Below are 18,815 nucleotides of genomic sequence, written 5' to 3'. Positions count from 1 at the left end.
TTAAAAAAAATAAGTTAAGTATAGTCCATGGCGCAATCTTACAATGCACTTGTGATAATTAGATAACTATGGTACACCATAAGGTACAATATATTTAATGGAATGTGATACACCGTAATGGAAAATGTGTTTAAATGGGCTTGTTCAACATGGCAGCCCACGCAAGTGGTTATATAATCAGAACTCTTGTGCTTAAGTAAATTATTGTTGACAATATTTTTTTTAAAAATCTAAATTTTATGCATGATATGCAGCATCTTTATATCTGCTTTATCTCATACCTCAACAGTTTTAAACTCCCTAGAAATTTAATATAAATTCATTGTGTGGTATGTGGTAAAGATTTATTAGGTCCAACAAATATCTAAGAAGAACATAAATACCTATGTAAAACATGTGCACGAACATTTATTCAGCTCATCTATTTTAAAATATCAAGCGAACCCACGATTGGGTCCTTAGCTCCGTGGTTGAGCATTTGACTGCAGATCAAGAAGTCACCGGTTCGAACCCGGTTGGGCCCTATTGAATTAATTTATTATTTTTATAAACAGATCAAGAAAACCAATTTCTACTTTAATAATATTTTTATAATTTCTTTTTATCCCCGTGGACACACTAAAGTATTCTTATTCCACACATTACACGTTTACACTAGTTTAATTTTGTCACTTTAAATTTTCATTGGAATTATCTCACTATATTCTTAAATTCGTTCTTCTTATTATAATTATACTTTTCTCCCAGCATAACAACATTAACCATTTATTTTGTTTCTTCGTCCTTGCAATTGCTTCCCATGAAAATCTTATAGTTTTATACTTAATATCAATTAATTTGTGTATATTTTTACATTCATCCATACTATATATTTAAATTTTATTTAAATTTAATAAAATAACTTATGAATTTTTTAATTATAATCAAAACTTATTTAGTTAAAATACCGAAGCTCTTTTTTATCCCACGGTAAAAAAAAATAATAAATTCATCGTTGCACATAAGTGTAATTATTTCTAACAAAGTAACCTTTTAGAAATAAATAATTTTTATTCAAAAAAGTAATCAACTAAATGATTAATTGTTAGGAAGGAACATATTCCTACCTTATATGAGACATGAAACCACTTTCACTCATTCTTCATTATGAAAAATGATATTTCAGCTTATTTTCATGAATTTGCGAGTATGAGACAAATATTGTGTGCAAAGAGTCTTATAAAATGTGATAAACATGTATTTCAATATATGAATGTTGAACCATATATTTTGAATACAAAGTTTTATGCGTATGTGTCACATCTTCCATATTTTTGTTATCCCCTTCCATTTTAATTTTATCCTCAATAGAAAATTCAAAGGTAGTTGCAAGATAGGGTTAGTGTGAGCTCTAGGGGACAATAATTTTATAACAAATTGGTATTTATATTGTATTATCTATTAGTAATATTAAGACACTTCTTTATTAAATTTATTTTTCCAAAGTAATAAAATCCCTAGAGTAACTTTTATGTTTAATTTAACATTAAGTATAACTTAATTGTGCGTCCACCTTAAGCATTAGGACATTATTATTCAAGTATTTGTAGTTGCACTTTAGTATGAAATTAGATATCATTTAAGCATAAAGACTATTACATGGATAGACTGGTGATTACATATAATTGATTATGGATAAACAGTTATCGAAGTTTCACATATGTAAAAATATTAGGTATAATATTTATATTTGGCTGACAATTAGTGAGAATAATACTTAAAGTTATATGTAAGTGGCATAATATATTCTATTATTGATAACGTTGTATACCACCCCTTGACTTAACACCTTTATGGACCCTAAATTTGGAGTCAAGTACTTTATTTCCGTTCATACAATGTTTGTAATATGATGACAATACAAAGATTTGATGGGTAACCATAAATCATCCTGAATGACACAAGATACTTAGATGAAAATTTTCACCTTACAAATCATGAACAATGTCTAAAGGTTGCCTATGTGTCTAGACAAGGGTAACACAGTCCCTCTCTTGTTTACAATTCATACATTAGCGTAAATGGAAACTGCCCACAAAATCATTATCACTGAAAGGTTTTGTAGTATCACATGAAACTTTTTCACTCTGATAGCGATAATATGTTGCTAGATAGCATTCACTACTTATTATGTTAAATATTTGATTATATATAACTTACAATATTAGGGGATTATGCTAAACAAAACATACAATAACAAATTGATTTAAAAAAAATAAGTTAAGTATAGTCCATGGCGCAATCTTACAATGCACTTGTGATAATTAGATAACTATGGTACACCATAAGGTACAATATATTTAATGGAATGTGATACACCGTAATGGAATATGTGTTTAAATGGGCTTGTTCAACATGGCAGCCCACGCAAGTGGTTATATAATCAGAACTCTTGTGCTTAAGTAAATTATTGTTGACAATATTTTTTTTAAAAATCTAAATTTTATGCATGATATGCAGCATCTTTATATCTGTTTTATCTCATACCTCAACAGTTTTAAACTCCCTAGAAATTTAATATAAATTCATTGTGTGGTATGTGGTAAAGATTTATTAGGTCCAACAAATATCTAAGAAGAACATAAATACCTATGTAAAACATGTGCACGAACATTTATTCAGCTCATCTAAAATACCTGTGTTTAATATGTAAAATATACACCACAAATAATATGCAAAAAAAAATAATTTCAAAATTATAAGCACACCGATCATAGGGTCCATAGCTAGGTGATAGAGCATTTGAGAGAAGATCAAGAATTAATTGACTAAAACCTGATTTGTCCCTTTTAGAAATACATAATTTTTATTAACAATATGAACACTTTAAAAATTAGGGAACCTACTAGAATCACACTGGGGTGTAAGCCCCCATAAGAAAACCAATTTTTCCTTTAATAATATTATTATATTTTCTTTTTATCCCCGTGTACACACTAAAGTATTCTTATTCCACACATTATACGTTTACACTAGTTTAATTTTGTCACTTTAAATTTTCATTGGAATTATCTCACTATATTCTTAAATTCGTTCTTCTTATTATAATTATACTTATCTCCCATTATAACAACATTAACCATTTATTATAATTTTGTTTCTTCCTCCTTTCAATTGCTTCCCATGAAAATCTTATAGTTTTATACTTAATATCAATTAATTTGTGTATATTTTTACATTAATCCATACTATATATTTAAATTTTATTTAAATTTAATAAAATAACATATGAATTTTTTAATTTCAATCAAAACTTATTTAGTTCAAATACCAAAACTCTTTTTTATCCCACGGTAAAAAAAAAAGAAAATTCATCGTTGCACATAAGTGTAATTATTTCTAACAAAGTAACCTTTTAGGAATAAATAATTTTTATTCAAAAAAGTAATAAACTAAATGATTAATTGTTAGGAAGGAACATATTCCTACCCTATATGATACATGAAACCACTTTCACTCATTCTTCATTATGAAAAATGATATTTCAGCTTATTTTCATGAATTTGCGAGTATGAGACAAATATTGTATGCAAAGAGTCTTATAAAGTGTGATAAACATGTATTTCAATAGATGAATGTTGAACCAAATACTTTGAATACAAAGTTTTATGCGTATGTGTCACATCTTCCATAAATTTGTTATCCCCTTCCATTTTAATTTTATCCTCGATAGAAAATTCAAAGGTAGTTGCAAGATAGGGTTAGTGTGAGCTCTAGTGGACAATAAATTTATAACAAATTGGTATTTATATTGTATTATCTATTAGTAATATTAAGACACTTCTTTATTAAATTTATTATTCCAAAGGAATAAAATCCCTAAAGAAACTTCTATGTTTAATTTAACATTAAGTATAACTTAATTGTGAGTCCACCTTAAGCATTAGAACATTATTATTCAAGTATTTGTAGTCACACTTTAGTATGAAATTAGATATCATTTAAGAATAAAGCTATTACATGGATAGAATGGTGATTACATACGTAAAAATATTTATAGTTGGCTGACCATTTGTGAGAATAATACTTTAAATTGTATGTAAGTGGCACAACTTATTCTATTATTGATAACGGTGTATACCACCCCTTGACTTGAAACCTTTATGGACCCCAAATTTGGAGTCGAGTGCTTTATTTCCGTTCATACAATGTTTGTAATATGATGACAATACAAATATTTGATGGGTAACCATAAATCATCCTAAAGGACACAAGATACTTAGATGAAATTTTTCACCTTACAAAACATGAAGAATGTCTAAAGGTTGCCTATGTGTCAAGACAAGGGTAACACAATCCCTTTCTTGTTTACAATTCATACATTAGCGTAAATGGAAATTATACACATAATCGTTATCACTGAAAGGTTTTGTAGTATCACATGAAACTTTTTCACTCTGATAGCGATAATATGTTGCTAGATAGAATTCACTACTTATTATGTTAAATATTCAATTAAATATGACTTACAATATTAGGGGATTATGTTAAACAAAACATACAATAACAAATTGATTTAAAAAAAAAGTTAAGTATATTCCATGGCGCAATCTTACAATGCACTTTGATAATTAGATAACTATGGTACACCATAAGGTACAATATATTTAATGGTATGTGATACACCGTAATGGAATATGTGTTTAAATGGGCTTGTTCAACATGAAGCCCACGCAAGTGGTTGACAATATTTGTTTTAAAAATCTAAGTTTTATTCATGATATGCAACATCTTTATATCTGTTTTATCTCATACCTCATTAGTTTTAAACTCCCTAGAAATTTAATATAAATTCATTGTGCGGTATGTGGTAAAGATTTATTAGGTCCAACAAATATCTAAGAAGAACATAAATACTTATGTAAAACATGTGCACAAACATTTATTCAACTCATCAATTTCAAAATAACAAGCAAATCCATGATTGGGTCCATAGCTTAGTGGTAGAGCATTTGACTGCAGATCAAGAGGTCACTGTTTCGAACTAGGTTGGGCCCTATTGAAATAATTTATTTTTTTTATAAACAGATACTAAATTAATTGTAATTAGTTTTAAAGAAGTTAACCTTATATAAATAATTAACTTTTATTTAAATAAAGTAAACACTTAAATGACTAATTATTACCAAATAAGTTCTTTTAGCACAAAATTGATAATCTTTTTTCAATCATTTTGCCTCCATTGGTTCAAAGTTGTCAAACTATTCAGTTAAACATTATTATCTTTTAAAATACATTAACCATTTTTCAATCATCCTTTCATTTTAAGCAATGTTTTTTTTTTCTTTCTGGTTCTTAGAATGAATTGTGAGTAGGAGACAAATTCAATATACCAAGAGTCCTGTAAAAATTTAATGAACATGAAAAATAAAAATAATAAATTCTAACGAATGACTTAAAATCAAAATGTATATGCATGATAAGCAACATATTCAATAACTCTCGTATCTCTGACCATTTTGGTTTTAAATCAATTAAAATTCCAAAGGTAGTTGGAGATGTGTCCATGGTGTGACATGTGGTAATGAATATATAGGCTTCTATCGTTCTCTAGGAAGAACTTATAATACCTATGTAAAATATGTAAAACATACACCACAAACAATATGCAAAAAAATAATTTCAAAATTACAAGCACACCGATCATATGGTCCATAACTAGGTGATGGAGCATTTGAGAGCAGATCAAGAAGTAATTTACTCAAACCTGATTTGTCCCTTTTAGAAATACATAATTTTTATTAATAAAATGAACACTTTAAAATTTAGGGAATCTACTAGAATCACATTCGGGGTGTAAGCCCCCATAAGAAAACCAAATTCTCCTTTAATAATATTATTATATTTTCTTTTTATCCTCGTGAACACACTAATGTATTCTTATTCCACACATTACACGTTTACACTAGTTTAATTTTGTAACTTTAAATTTTCATTGGAATTATCTCGCTATATTCTTAAATTCGTTCTTCTTATTATAATTATACTCTTCTCCCAACATAACAACATTAACCATTTATTTTGTTTCTTCATCCTTGCAATTGCTTCCCATGAAAATCTTATACTCTTCTCCCACCTTAAGCATTAGAACATTATTATTCAAGTATTTGTAGTCGCACTTTAGTATGAAATTAGATATCATTTAAGCATAAAGACTATTACATGGATAAACTGATGATTACATATAATTCATTATGGATAAAGAGTTATCGAAGCTTCACATACGTAAAAATGTTAGGTATAATATATATATTTGGCTAACCATTTGTGAGAATAATACTTAAAATTGTATGTAAGTGGCATAACTTATTATATTATTGATAACAATGTATACCACCCCTTGACTTGAAACCTTTATGGACCCTAGATTTGGAGTCGAGTACTTATTTCCGTTCATACAATGTTTGTAATATGATGACAATACAAATATTTGATGGGTAACCATAAATCATCCTGAATGACACAAGATTCTTAGATGAAATTTTTAACCTTACAAATCATGAAGAATGTCTAAAGGTTGCCTATGTGTCTAGACAAGGGTAACACAGTCCCTTTCTTGTTTACAATTCATACATTAGCATAAATGAAAACTGTACACATAATCGTCATCATTGAAAGGTTTTGTAGTATCACATGAAACTTTTTCACTCTGATAGCGATAATATGTTGCTAGATAGCATTCACTACTTATAATGTTAAATATTCAATTAAATATAACTTACAATATTAAGGGATTATGCTAAACAAAACATACAATAACAAATTGATTTTAAAAAAATAAGTTAAGTATATTCCATGGCGCAATCTTACAATGCACTTGTGATAATTAGATAACTATGGTACACCATAAGGTACAATATATTTAATGGAATGTGATACACCGTAATGGAATATGTGTTTAAATGGGCTTGTTCAACATGGTAGCCCACCATTGGGTCCATAGCTCAGTGGTTAAGCATTTGACTGCAGATCAAGAGGTCACCCGTTCCAACCCGGTTGGGCCCTATTGAAGTAATTTATTATTTTTATAAACAGATACTAAATTAAGTGTATATAATTTTAAAGAAGTTAAGCTTATATAAATAATTAACTTTTATTTAAATAAAGTAAACAGTTAAATGACTATTTTTTACCAAATAAGTTCTTTTAGCACGAAATTGATAATCTTTTCTTAATCATTTTGTCTCCATTTGTTACAAGTCGTCAAACTATTCAATTAAACATTATTATCTTTTAAAATACATCAACCTTTTTTCAATCATTCTTTCTTTTTAAGCAATGTTTTTTTTTTGTGGTTCTTAGAATGAAATGTGTGTAGGAGACAAATACAATATACCAAGAGTCCTGTAAAAATTTAATGAAAATCAAAAATAAGTATAATAAATTTTAACCAATGACTTAAAATCAAAATTTATATGCATGATATGCAACATATTCAATAACTCTCGTATCTTTGACAATTTTTATTTTAAATCAATTAAAATCCCAAAGGTAGTTGAAGATGTGTCCATGGTGTGACATGTGGTAATGAATATATAGGCTTCAATTGATCTCTAGGAAGAACTTAAAATACCTGTGTAAAATATGTAAAACATACACCAGAAACATATATGCAAAACATTAATATCAAAATAATGTTTCTTTTTTAGCAATTTTTTTTTCTGGTTCTTAGAATGAATTGTGAGTAGGAGACAAATACAATATACCAAGAGTTCTGTAAAAATTTAATGAACATGAAAAATAAGTATCATAAATTTTAACCAATGACTTAAAATCAAAATTTAAATGAATGATATGCAACATATTCAATAACTCTCGTATCTCTGACAGGTTTTGTTTTAACTCAATTAAAATTCCAAAGGTAGTTGAGGACGTGCCTATGGTGTGACATGTGGTAATGAATATATAGGCTTCAATTGATCTCTAGGAAGAACTTAAAATACCTGTCTAAAATATTTAAAACGTACACCAGAAACTTATATGCAAAACATTAATTTCAAAATAATAAGGACACCAATTATAGGGTCCATAGCTAGGTGATTGAGCATTTGAGAGCAGATCAAGAAGTAATTGACTCAAACCTGATTTTTCCCTTATAGAAATAAATAATTTTTATTAATAAAATGAACACTTTAAAATTTAGGGAATCGACTAGAATCAGATTGGGGGTTTAAGCCCTCACAAGAAAACCAAATTCTCCTTTAATAATATAATTATATTTTCTCTTTAACCCCGTGGACACACTAAAGTATTCATATTCCACACATTACACGTTTACACTAGTTTAATTTTGTCACTTTAAATTTTCATTGGAAATCTCTCACTATATTCTTAAATTTGTTCTTCTAATTATAATTATATTCTTCTCCCCGTATAACAATATTAACCATTTTTTTTCTTCCTCCTTGCAATTGTTTAACACCCACATATAATATATGTCTAGAATACATATTATACATAGTGTAATACTGGTACTGAAATACATAAGCGCCTAGCGGCAGCAGCGTACATATTACATGCCCAAAAGGAAACGCTACATGGCACAAAATATACACAAAGGTGCCAAAAATAAAACTAGGAGCCTAATCATTGTAAAATGATCTCAAAAATATCTACACAGCGGAGACGCCATCCAAAACATCAGGTAAGCAAGACATCACCTTAACTTATCCTTACCATTCACCTGATCGGAACTACCTGAAAAATAATCAACAACATGGGGTGAGATAATAATCCTAGGGGGTTCCCTATCTTATGGGTCCACTAGGATCTACAGGGTTTTCTAATCAATATCCAACTTAAGGCAACAAGGGAAATAAGACTTAATTGATAGGGAAAAATCTCATAATGTATGGGAACATGCTCATGAGTTCTCACAACTCAAAATAAGATCACTATTCAGATTCACAAAACATCAATCCCTGAGCGGACCTACGTCTAGGGCAAGCCCCGTTCATGCATGCTCGTATAATTCGACTTTCATGGTGGATATCGAGTCTTCTATGAGTTCCAAACTCAATCCGAGCGACTGTCACCCGTATGGGACTCTAACCCACTTAGGGTATCTTTCCCCATATGGGCCTGTAACCCACTTTGGTGTCCACCTATCCCCCATGTCTGCCATGGTTGGGGATCAAACCCAATTGAGGCACGAATCATTGGTGTCACATCTTATTGCTTACTCATCTAAGCATATCTAGTTGGGATGTACACCACTAAGGGTAAAACATTATGAATACGTGATCAGTTCCACAAAACATAACTAGATTCATCAATCACTGTTGACTTTATTCACCAATATACAAGTAATAACAATGCATGTTCCATACAAAGTGTCTCACCCTCAACTATAGCAACCATTCATTTACGACCTTCACATAAGTATCGTACGAATAAATTTCGCTTTCTAATGTTATTTAAGTTATAAGTCTAACTTATGGCCAAAAATGATCACTAGGTTAACTCACTATATTCCATATGTGATTATCACATTTGACACTGATTCAATTCAAGTATAACATAACAAGTGATTAATGGTTGATGAAATGCACTTAGAAACATTAAAGAAATGAATTTTGAAGTTTTTGGTATGAGCCAATCGATTGGTTGGGGTAGCCCAATCGATTGGTCCATCTCACATTTCTGTTTTTCAAAGAATGCAGAGGATCAATGATTGATCCTCAGTGTCAATCGATTGGTACCTGAAAAATCTCCAGTTTTCCAAAACAGAAACTTTGTGCAATCGATTGGAGCTCCCTATCAATCGATTGGTTCTGCCAAAATTTCATTCCCTTCAAAACAGAAAGTTAGTACAACCGATTGTTACTAAGGACCAATCGATTGGTCCCAAATAATTTCCACTTTGCCACACACAAAAACTTCATTTCTTCTGCACACTTACATAATTTCAACCTGCATAATGCTTATTTCATTTCTAACAACCAACCACTTGTCACAAACATAAAAACACATCAGCAACACTTTCAAAGCAACAACGATATCATTAAATCACAAGAATCCAACAAATACCAAAACACACGTAGAATCATCATTAATGAAGATTCACATGATTCATGGAGGAAATAATCATAATATCATCTATCCTACTATCAATTACATGGTTTATCAAACCATAATTTCTATATCTAAATTTCTACCTAGAACCCACCTTAAGAATGGAAGATGAGGCTGAAGAAGATGATGAGATGAGATGGTGATGAAGTGATGATGATGGATTCCAAGCTTTTCCTCCTCCTTCTTCTCTCCACTAGCTTGTTTCCTCTTCTTCCCTTTCTATCTTTCCTTCACTTTCTAACTTTCCCCTTTTTCCTCTATAAGTGCTTCTACCAATATGAGAAAATGAGACATGGAACATGTATTACTACATGTGGTTGGTAAGAGACCACTAAGTGAGAACATGTGGACAACAATCCATGAAATATTTGTGTGGATAGAAAGTGGGTAGGAGTAGTAGAAAGAAATATCTTGAGTGAAACCACACTTAGATAATTATTCTACCAGAGCAATCGACCCATTATTAGTGTTACCAAAATGTCCCAATTAATAAAAGGTCAGTCCCAATTAATATTAATTAAGTCAATCTGAATTCACTATTTACTCAATTTATCCCAACTGATAACTTTTAGAGCATATAGGAACTTAATTTATCTCAATTAATAGGAATTTGTGTATTTAAGGAAATACGGGGTATTACATCCTCACCCCCTTAAATAAAATTCGTCCTCGAATTTAAATATTACCTGGAAGAGATGAGGGTATACTTCTTGCATTTCAGACTCCAGTTCCTAGGTAGCATCACTTGGATGTGATTCATCCCACTGAACCTTAACAAGAGAGATCTCCTTATTCCTCAACACCTTAACTTCCCATCCTACAATACGACTTGGTAGAGGTTCGAAAGTTAGGTATGCTTCTACTTCTATTGAATTTGGAAGAATATGATGAAGAGAGTCTAGAATGAACTTCTGAAGTTGAGATACGTGAAAAATGTCATGCATTTCTGATAGAGAAGGTGGTAAAGCTAATTTGTAAGCTACTTCACCAATCCTCTCTATAATCTAGTATGGTCCTACGTATCTCGGACTTAACTTTTGTGACTTAAACGGTCCCTTCAGTCTCAATTTCGGAGTCACCTTTAGAAATACATGATCACCTTCATTAAATTCTAATTGTCTTCTCCAGTGATCTGCATAGCTCTTTTGGAGATCTTGTGCTTTCTTCATTTTATCACAAACCATCCTTATCTTTTCCATAGTCTCTTGAATAATCTCCAGTCCTAAGATTCTTTCTTCACCAACTTCTGTCCAACACAAAGGTGTTCTACATTTTCGTCCATACAAGGCTTCATAAGGAGCCATCCCGATACTCGCATGGTAAATGTTGTTGTATGTGAATTCGATCAATGGTAATAGCTCATTCCAATTTCCCCCACTTTCAAGTACACGAGCTCTTAACATATCCTCTAGTGTCTGTATCGTCCTCTCAGTTTGATCATCCGTTTTAGGATGATTAGACATACTTAAACACAACTTCGATCCCATAGCTTGTTGGAATGCCCTCCAGAATCTTGAAGTAAACTTTGGGTCTCTGTTAGATACAATACTAGTTGGAACACCATGCAGTCTTACGACTTCTGAAATGAACAACCGTACAAGATGACTTGCCTTGTAAGTAGTTTTCATGTCCAAGAAGTGCGCAGACTTAGTCAACCGATCCAAAATCACCCAAATTGAATCATAACTACCTTGGGTCTGAGGTAACCCTACTGCAAAATCCATTGAAATACTATCCCATTTCCAAACTAGAATCTCTAAAGGTCTCAATAAACCACCTGGCTTCTGATGTTCGATCTTTACTTACTGGCACACTATGCATTCCGACACATACTCTGCAATATCTATTTTCATTCCAGGCCACCAATAGTCCTTCTTTAAGTCTTGATACATCTTCAATGAACCTGGATGTATGGTAAACGCCCCCTTGTGGGCTTCCTCTAAGACTTTTCTTTTCAGTTCGGCATCATTCGGGACACAAATCCTTTGATTAAAAAGAATAACTCCATCCGGTGATTGAGTGAAACCTGGTTGAGTCGACATCTCTTGCAACTTCTCATCTATTAGTTGTCCTTGCTGGATTTCTTCCTTTAGGTTAGAAGTAACATTCAAATTTCCCATTATCACACCATCATGCGTCCAATTAAACTGAAGGTTAAGATCTCAGAACTTTTCCAACAATGCGTATTCTAACATCATTAACTTAGCTTTATGCATCTCTTTCCGACTCAAGGCAACTGCAACCTTATTCGCTTTCCCTGGGTGATACTTAAGCTCAAAATCAAAGTCTTTCAAATACTCCATCCATCTCCTCTATCTCATGTTCAGCTCTTTCTGGTCAAATAAGTATTTCAAACTCTTATGGTCACTAAACATCTCAAAACGTACTCCATACAAGTAATGTCGTCACACCTTCAATGCAAAAACAACAACAGCTAATTCAAGGTCATGAGTTGGATAGTTCTCTTCATGAGCCTTCAACTGACGAGAGGCATATGCTACAACCTGACCACTCTGCATTAACACCCCTCCTAATCCTTTCTTAGAGGCATCACAAAATACTTCATAAGACTTACTAGGATCAGGGATGATTAAAACATGAGCTGTCGTTAGTTTTTCCTTCAGACTCATGAAACTCTGCTCACACTGCGAATCCCATTTAAAAGAAATTTCCTTTCGAGTAAGTCTAGTCATTGGTAAAGCTAACTGAGAAAACCCTTTTATAAATCTTTGATAGTAACCTGCCAAACCTAAGAAACTTCTGACTTCAGAAGCATTCTTCGGTCTTTCCTAATTAATAACTGCTTTGACTTTAGATGGATCTACAGATACTCCTCCTTGTGATATGACATGACCAAGAAACTTCACTTTGTCCATCCAAAATTCTCACTTACTTAGCTTGGCAAAAAGTTGCTTCTCTTGCATTACTTATAGAACAATCCTTAGATGCTCTTCGTGCTCTTGTGGAGTACGAGACTAAATAAGAAAGTCATCAATAAAGATCACCACGAACTGGTCCAAGTAAGGTTGAAATATTCGATTCATATAGTCCATGAAAATAGCAAGGACATTCGTCACACCAAAAGGCATTACCAGAAACTCATAATGGCCATATTGGGTTCTAAACTCGGTATTTGGTACATCCGAATTCTTAACTCTGATTTGATGATAGCCCGACCGTAAATCAATCTTCGAGAACACACATGCTCCTTTCAACTGATCTAGCAAATCATCTATCCTTGAAAGGGAGTATTGTTCTTAATGGTGACTTTATTCAACTAGCGATAATCGATACACAACCGCACACTACCATCTTTCTTCTTCACTAATAACACAGGAGCTCCCCATGGTGAGACACTAGGTTAGATGAAATACTTGGTTAACAACTCTTCCAATTGATCCTTTAACTCTCTCAACTCGAGTGGCTTCATACGATACGGAGAAATGGAGATTGGAGTCGTCCCAGTTATGAGATCAATAGAGAATTCCACTTCTCTTTCAGGAGGAAGAGAAGTGACATTCTCAGGGAAAACTTATGGAAATTCACAAACGATAGGAATTTGTGTAACATTCAGATTGTCGCTAGGTTCCTTGGTGAGAACCAAGAGAACTGACTTTTCCTTCTCAAATAAGAAATTAACCACGCCAACCGTACCTTCCAAGATAGTAGTTAATACATCCTTTAGAATAGCTTCACTAGATGGAATGATGATTAACTTCTCTTCACATCCAATAAACACCGAATTGGCGGAAAGCTAATCCATCCCCAAAACCACATCAACCTTCTTAAGTGGTAAACAAATAAGATAAATCTGGAAAATTCTACCATTCACCAAGAGCGAACAATTTTCACAAATTAACGGTGTCTCAACCACATCATCCATGGCGGTAGTAACCACAATAGGAGGAGACAAAGGAATTTCTTGCAAGCCAAGATGCTTCATACACTGAATTAATACAAAAGAGTGTGTTTCCCCGCAATCAAACAATACAAAACAAGAATGATCATTGATAAGACACGTACCAACAATCAGAGCATTGTTGCTCTTAGCCTTCCTTGCATCCAAAGTATAAACTCAACCAATGTTCCTCCCTTGCACTTGATTCTTATTTTGAGGGAAATCCCTAATCACACCTAATCACACTCCTAGTACATCTTCCAAAATGAGACTTCTTACATACTTGACATTGTGGAGGATGGTTAGGTCTTACATGCGACACTTGTCTTCCTTTGAAAGATTGAGGTATAGGCCTAAACTGGTTACCTGGCCTTCCCTGGTCCTTCTGTCCACTCTTATGCTGATCCCTTTCTTCTTGAACTTTCTACAAACTGTTCTCAGCCACATAGCATTGCCTTATCAATTAAGCATAAGTAGTGAATTCTCTTTGAGAAACACTATGAAAATTTTCACCTCTTAAACCAAATAGGAATTGATCGATCTTCCACTTCTCATCTGATGTTTCACACTTAAGGACTTGCTATCTATTGAAATGTGGTTTATATATTTAAGGAAAACTTGATTTTGATTTAAAAAATTTAATTTCAAAATGATCATAATAAAATTTAAGACTATTGGCTGAAGTAAATAAGAGTAGAAACAATTGGATAAAAGCTCAACTTTATTTAATGGAATGGTAGTCTGTAAATGACAAGACTCCATGGATTTTTACAAAGTTGAAAATGGTAATTTACATGGAAAAGGGTTACATTGAATACAAATGATCCTTAATCCTTCTACCATTTCTTGATATCCACTATGCTCTTAACCAATGTTGGGGATGAACTGATGTCGACCCTTGTGCTCAAACAAGTCTTCAAACTCACTGAAGATCAGCAGAATGCGGTTACTTGCCATAATCCCTAATTTTTGCATAAGTTTCCCCAAGGTGGGGTACTCAACTTATCGGGAAATTATTTCTGTTTTATGTCTATAATTTTTTGCCTGGATCGCCCTTTCGAGTTTTCAATCCACCGAGACGCTCATTTTTGCCTAAGCCGCCCTTTCGGGTTTTCAACATAGCGAGTTGTTCTTTTATTTTTTAGGCGAAGTATTTCTTGACTGCATCTGTGTTCACAGGACAAGTGAACTCTTCACCATCCATAATTGTAAGAATCAGTGCGCCGCCTGAAAAAGGCTCTCTTAACAACACATGAGCCTTCATAATTAGGAGTCCATTTTCCTTTGGAATCTGGCTTGAACGTCAAAATATTCTTGAGCACAAGGTCACCTTCTTTAAACACATGGTCTGACCTTCTTATCAAAGGCTTTCTTCATTCTCTGCTGATATAACTAACCATGACACATGGTAGTTAACCTCTTCTCTTCAATCAAATTCAGCTGATCAAATCTGGTCTGACACCATTCAGCCTCAGTCAACTTGGCTTCCATGAGCACACACAATGAAGGAATCTCAACCTCTACGGGGAGTACTGCTTCCATACCATAAACAAGAGAGAAAGGGGTTGCCCCTGTTGAAGTATGGGTGGATGTACGATACCCGTGCAAAGTAAAAGGGAGCATTTCATGCCAATCCTTATATGTGACAACCATCTTCTGGATAATCTTCTTGATGTTCTTATTTGTAGCTTCAACAACCCCATTCATCTTGGGTCTATAGGGAGAAGAATTATGATGTGCAATCTTGAAGTCTTTGCAAAGAGCTTCCACCATATTGTTATTCAAGTTCGATCCATTATCAGTAATGATCTTACTTGGCACACCATACCGACATATAATTTGATTCTTGATAAACCTTACAACAACTTGCTTGGTCATATTTGCATACGATGCCGCTTCAACCCATTTTGTGAAGTAGTCAATTGCCACTAAAATAAAATGATGTCCATTCGAAGCTTTGGGCTCAATCATCCCAATCATATCAATTCCCCACATGGAGAAGGGCCATGGGGAAGAGATAACATTCAATAGTGTCGAAGGAACATGAATCTTATCAACATAAAATTGAAACTTGTGGCACTTCTTCACAAATTTGCAACAGTCAGATTCCATTGTCAGCCAATAGTAACCTGCTCGCAACATCTTCTTCGCCATTGCATATCCATTGGAATGAGTACCAAAGGAACCTTCATGCACTTCGGTCATCAACAAGTCTGCTTCGTGTTTATCCACGCATCTGAGTAAAACCATGTGGAAGTTTCTCTTGTACAGTATCTCACCATTCAAGTAGAAATTACCGGCTAATCTTCTCAAAGTCTTCTTATCTTTCAAAGATTCCCCAGGTGGGTAAATCTGACTTTGGAGGAAACATTTGATGTCGTAATACCACGACTTCTCGTCTTAAATCTCTTCAACAACAAACACATGAGCTGGCCTATCAAGACGCATCACAGATGAATTGGGAACTTCATTCCAATACTTCACTAAAATCATTGACACCAATGTTGCAAGAGCATCTGCCATCCGGTTTTCATCTCGAGGGATATGATGAAACTTAACCTTTGTAAAGAAAGTTGAAATCCTCCTCGCATAATCTCTATATGGTACTAAACCGGGTTGGTTTGTCTCCCATTCACCTTTGATCTGATTCACAACCAAAGCCGAATCACCGAAGACATCCAAATACTATATTTTGAGATTCATGGCCTCTTCAAGCCCCATAATGCAAGCTTCATATTATGCCATGTTGTTTGTACACTTGAAAGTCATTCTAGCTGTAAATGGTAGATGCGTGCCTTGAGGAGTAATAATCACTGCCCCAATGCCATTTCCATATTGATTAACAGCTCCATCAAATACCATGCCCCAACGGGAACCAGGTTCTGGGCCTTCTTCAAGCAATGGTTCATCACAATCTTTCATTTTCAAGTAAAAAATCTCTTCATCAGGAAAATCATATTGTACTGACTGATAATCTTCAATTGGTTGGTGAGCCAAATGGTCAACCAAGATACTACCTTTGATTGCTTTCTGAGATCGGTATTCGATATCAAACTTTGATAACAACATCTGTCAGCGGACAATTCTCCCAGTTAAAGCAGGCTTCTCAAATATATACTTGATTGGATCCATTTTAGATATCAACCAAGTGGTATGATTCAACATATACTGACGCAGACGCTTAGCAGCCCAAGCCAATGCGCAACAAGTTTTCTCAAGCATCGAATACCGAGTCTAACAATCGGTGAACTTCTTACTAAGGTAGTAGATCGCAAATTCTTTCTTTCCAGTCTCATCTTGCTGACCAAGAACACAACCCATACTATCTTCGAGTATAATCAAATACATGATCAACGGTCTTCCTTCCACAGGGGGAGGCAAAATCGGAGGTTCAAGCAAATATTCCTTGATACTGTTAAAAGCTTTCTGGCAATCTTCGGTCCAATCACAAGACTGATCTTTCCAAAGAAGCTCGAATATAGGTGCACATGTGGTAGTCATGTGGGAAATGAATCTGGAAATATAATTCAAGCGGTCGAGAAAACCTCTGACTTGCTTCTCAATTTTGGGCTCAGGCATCTCTTGTATTGCGTTGACCTTGGCAGGATCAACTTCAATACCCTTCTCACTGACAATAATGCCCAATAACTTAACAGAACGAACACCAAAAGTACACTTATTGGGATTCAAGCGGAGTTTATACTTCCTCAAACGCTGGAATAGCTTCAACAAATGCTCAACATGTTCCTCTTCATCAATTGATTTAGCAATCATGTCATCGACATAAACTTCAATCTCTTTATGCATCATATCATGAAAAAGAGTAGTCATTGCTCTATGGTAAGTTGCACCAGCATTCTTTAAACCGAAAGGCATCACTCTATAACAGAATGTTCCCCAGGGTGTAATGAATGTGGTCTTCTCCATATCTTTGGGTGCCATCTTGATCTCATTATATCTGGAAAATCCTACCATAAACGAAAAGAATTTGAATTTAGCAGTATTGTCTACCAATATATCAATGTGTGGCAGAGGGAAATTATCTTTCAGACTGGCTTTATTCAAATCTCTATAGTCGACACACATGCGGACTTTTCCATCTTTCTCTGGCACAGGCACAATATTGGCTACCCATTGCGGATACTCAGTGGTCACAAGGAAACCTTCATCAATCTGTTTCTACACTTCCTTTTTGATCTTTACAGCCATATCGAGATGCGTTCTTCTCAACTTCTGCTTGACTGGCGGGCATTTTGGCTTCAACGGCAGCCTATGCTCCACAATCTCAGAATCCAACCTAGGCATGTCTTGATAGGACCAAGCAAACACATCTGAATACTCTCGAAGAAGATCAATCAACCCCTTCTTAATATCTGGGCACAGTCGAGACCCAATCTTGACTTCCTTCACATCATCTTCGGAACCCAAGTTGACTAGCTCAATCTGCTCTTCAAACGACTGAATAATCTTTTCATCTTGCTTAAGAAGACTAGACAATTCATCACTCACTTCTATATCACTTTCCTCCTCGGCCTCAAACACAGGGAATTCAAAATTTGGAGAAGGAGAAAGATCATTGTATTCAATGGGGTTAGAAACCAACCTGCATAATGATTTGATATTTTGATTTTAGAGAAGTGAATTTGTGACCAAATATTATGCAGATGGATAATTATATTGTTTATTTATGTTTTTTGTGATTACCATTTTCAGAATAAAGCAAAAAGTAAAAATAAACATTAAGGATGTGGATGAATAGAATTAATTTTATTGATGATCAATTTAAAATGCCCAAACAATGTTC

At 33.6% G+C, this 18,815-nt stretch overlaps 2 non-coding genes across 2 annotated transcripts; both read left to right on the top strand.

Annotated features, from left to right (window-relative positions):
* The first annotated feature begins 4,965 nt into the window (after nucleotides 1-4,965).
* Nucleotides 4,966-5,037, top strand: TRNAC-GCA (transfer RNA cysteine (anticodon GCA)). Its single transcript has one exon. It is a non-coding gene; the product is annotated as a tRNA-Cys (tRNA).
* A 1,935-nt stretch (nucleotides 5,038-6,972) lies between these two features.
* TRNAC-GCA (transfer RNA cysteine (anticodon GCA)) lies at nucleotides 6,973-7,044 on the top strand. The gene has a single exon. It is a non-coding gene; the product is annotated as a tRNA-Cys (tRNA).
* Nucleotides 7,045-18,815: the final 11,771 nt, after the last annotated feature.

Source organism: Lathyrus oleraceus, chromosome 5, assembly GCF_024323335.1.
Source record: "Lathyrus oleraceus cultivar Zhongwan6 chromosome 5, CAAS_Psat_ZW6_1.0, whole genome shotgun sequence".
Classification (NCBI taxonomy): Eukaryota; Viridiplantae; Streptophyta; class Magnoliopsida; order Fabales; family Fabaceae; genus Lathyrus; species Lathyrus oleraceus.
Note: the sequence above shows the minus strand (reverse complement) of the source record. Positions and strands in the feature narration are given on the sequence as shown.